This window comes from Anneissia japonica, unplaced genomic scaffold (genome assembly GCF_011630105.1).
Source record: "Anneissia japonica isolate Jap-2015-1 unplaced genomic scaffold, ASM1163010v1 scaffold287717_len1600092_cov198, whole genome shotgun sequence".
Taxonomy (NCBI): Eukaryota; Metazoa; Echinodermata; class Crinoidea; order Comatulida; family Comatulidae; genus Anneissia; species Anneissia japonica.
The window spans coordinates 1,118,619-1,121,906 of NW_022755469.1; the positions used below are offsets into that span (position 1 = coordinate 1,118,619).

A 3,288-nucleotide genomic window follows, 5' to 3' on the forward strand; every position below is an offset into this window, starting at 1 on the left:
TAAGTATCATTCTGACACATCTGGATATAAGAAATGTATACCCTTAGTACTAGTCATATTTACATGTGGGACTCACATTCCTCTGATTTTTTGAATTTATGATGCTTAATATCATTGAACTGCAGGACTCCATTCCGGTATCTATTATTTATTTTATGATTAAACTAAATCTCAGCTTGAAAAGATTCTCTTTGAAAAGCAAACTTACATTCACAGTGATCAAATGACTGCTCATCCATTCATTACACTCTGTTCGTAAAATGGCTGTCAAAAGCTGACATCATCGATAATTATCAACGAAGTCCACATTTATCATTTTGTTAAATTCCAAACATCCTGATTTGCAAGTCATTGATTGGCTATCTGTATAGTCATGTGCCTAGTACCATGTGTAGGCTGCATGCTAGGTCATAGTTGTTGACTGATTATAATAAATATGATATTTGACTTTGAGAACAAGAATGTCAAACTGTTAAGGTCATGGGCAGCGAGTAGCACTTTCTGTCAACAACATGTTCAAAGGTTACATAGACTCTGCAGTAAGAGAATGGAAACTTCAATTTGTATTTAGAGAAGGGTGATTAATATGTTTTTTTATGCTTCTGATATCTGTGGGATCAGTAAAATTCCGTTGCTGGGATAGACATGAAAACCCAGCTGTCATTATATAGTAAACTTTTGAATTTAGAAGGTAGATAATTTATTAAATATAAATACATATTGCCGACCGGTAATACATATCACATGTAGCCTATATATATATATATATTGCACATTGATTTTTCATAATGATTGGTCTTAATACCAATGCCTCCATGCGATACACATTATTTCCTTCGTCATTGAAACGAACACCTATGGAACACATACTCGTCTCTCTGGAGGAGTGTTCTACTCTGTATTCTAAAGTCGGTAGTGCCGAGAGGGGAAATTATATGCGTGGCAAGTGTCGTAGGGCCTGGGCCAATAGTTGAGAAAAAAAGTGCCTTGTCCTTGTACACCACACAAAGCATTATTACTGCCCCATTGACTTCCAATTGCCTGTGAAATTAAACCATTTTTTCTCTACTGGTATCATTATTTGTAATTATCTTTTTCTACTAGTATCAATTTACAATCAATTTATATATATATTCAATTTACAATAAAATTTATATATATTTATATATATATATATATATATATATATATATATATACGTTATATGTGATTTTTATATAATTTGCAAGTATTTCTATGGTTCCTATATTATATTGTGAAATTATAACATTATTGCTTATTCGTATCATTATTTGTAATTATCTTTCTACTAGTATCACTTTGCAATTTATCAAATTGATATATATTTATATGTGATTTTGTATATAATTTGAAATTATATATGATGAGTCCTTTAATATCGACATTGTTTTTATAATAATATAATGATAAACATTGCAAGAATACAAATCGTCGCTCACATCATGAACTAACACAATCAAAGTAGATTGTGTTAGTTCGTGAAATCACAGCAGCGCGTCAAAACGAGTGTGTATTGGTTGTCAAGCAATTTTGTATTCTTTACCACACAAAATATATATATATTCAATTTACAATAAAATTTATATATATTTATATATATATATATATATATATATATATATATATACGTTATATGTGATTTTTATATAATTTGCAAGTATTTCTATGGTTCCTATATTATATTGTGAAATTATAACATTATTGCCTATTGGTATCATTATTTGTAATTATCTTTCTACTAGTATCACTTTGCAATTTATCAAATTGATATATATTTATATGTGATTTTGTATATAATTTGAAATTATATAGGATGATTCCTTTAATATCGACATTGTTTTTATAATAATATAATGATAAACATTGCAAGGATACAAATCGTCGCTCACATCACGAACTAATACAATCATAGTAGATTGTGTTAGTTCGTAAAATCACAGTAGCACGTCAAAATGAGCGCGTATTGGTTGTCAAGCAATTTTGTATTCTTTACCACACAAAAAGTCCTTAACAACAACAGCGCGTATTTTGACGCGCTTTCTTGATTTCACGAACTAACACAATCTACTTTGATTGTGTTAATTCGTGATGTGAGCGACGAAATATTGATTTGAAATTTTTATGGAAAATAAATTTCTTATGCATAATTATTTTAACATATTACCACTTACTATATATTTTTAAGTTATTGATATGGTTCAAATATTCAATATTCATAAACAAGTGTGCTGAATCTCTATTTAATAGGTCTACTGTAATCTCCTGTCATAATAAAATTTGTCTTATTATTTTTTTTCTTGCCAGATAATACTGCTAAATAGTTGGATATTGAAGGCTTATGACAAATATATTTATTATAACAATGCCGTTTGAAAATAGAGAAAACAGGAAAAATAGGAGGAGGTGATATTGTCTAGTTTTGTGACGTCATACAACACAAAAGGACTGCAGACTGATATTGCTACCTGATTTCTGCTGAAGAATATAATGGTGAGAACATAATCATATTGGAAGTAGTATTATAATAAATTATGTTAGAATATTTATTACCAAAATTTTAAAAATATCTTTTCTCTCAGCTTACTTTATGGGGACAATTCCGTTCTTCCTTCGCAAAAAAAAAAAAAACACTCTGAAAATTAGGCAGCAAAAATTGTAAGAAATTAGAGTGTATATTCCTAGGCCCTTGCTAAAAACTGTATCTATGAATGTATGAGTTATTGTGGTCATTTCTGTATTGGATAAAACTAAGAAAAAAAGGGGTTTTGATTTCACTTGCTCTGAATATTAACTTTAAATATGTATATTCTTCCTTGCCAAATTGACAACAAAAGAAGTTTAATTTTACAATGAAGTACATGGAACTGTACTTTGAGACTGTTGGTTGAGATGATATGTCTTGTAATCTCAGGGTCCTGGTTAAAATCATATGAGAACAGGATTTTAACCCATATAAAAAGATTTAGTTCATAAAGTATTCATTTTCATCCTGTCATTCAAAAAACAAAATCAAACAGCAAAAAAGTTACCTTTTCTACTTCAATTTATATTGTGTAATACAATGTTCCCGACGGGTATTTGGACCTGTTCAACCATTAAGCCTTCGTGGCCTAGTGGTTATGACGCTCGCCTTGTCAGCGAGAGGTCGCAGGTTCGAATCCCGTCGGAGGAATTTTATTATACAATGATTTTTCATAGGACCTTATTCGTTAGAAAGCTACAGGGTAGCCGACGATGTTCCAACATGTCCTTATTAAACACTGTATA

At 30.0% G+C, this 3,288-nt stretch overlaps 1 protein-coding gene across 2 annotated transcripts in view; it reads left to right on the top strand.

Annotated features, from left to right (window-relative positions):
• Positions 1 to 2,409, top strand: part of LOC117123466 (DNA repair-scaffolding protein-like) — a 29,828-nt gene extending 27,419 nt beyond the window's left edge. For both annotated transcript variants that reach the window (XM_033269387.1, XM_033269388.1), the window contains exon 19: positions 2,326 to 2,409. The gene's annotated coding sequence lies outside the window, so the exon portion shown is untranslated. The remainder of the gene's footprint in view (positions 1 to 2,325) is intronic.
• Positions 2,410 to 3,288: the final 879 nt, after the last annotated feature.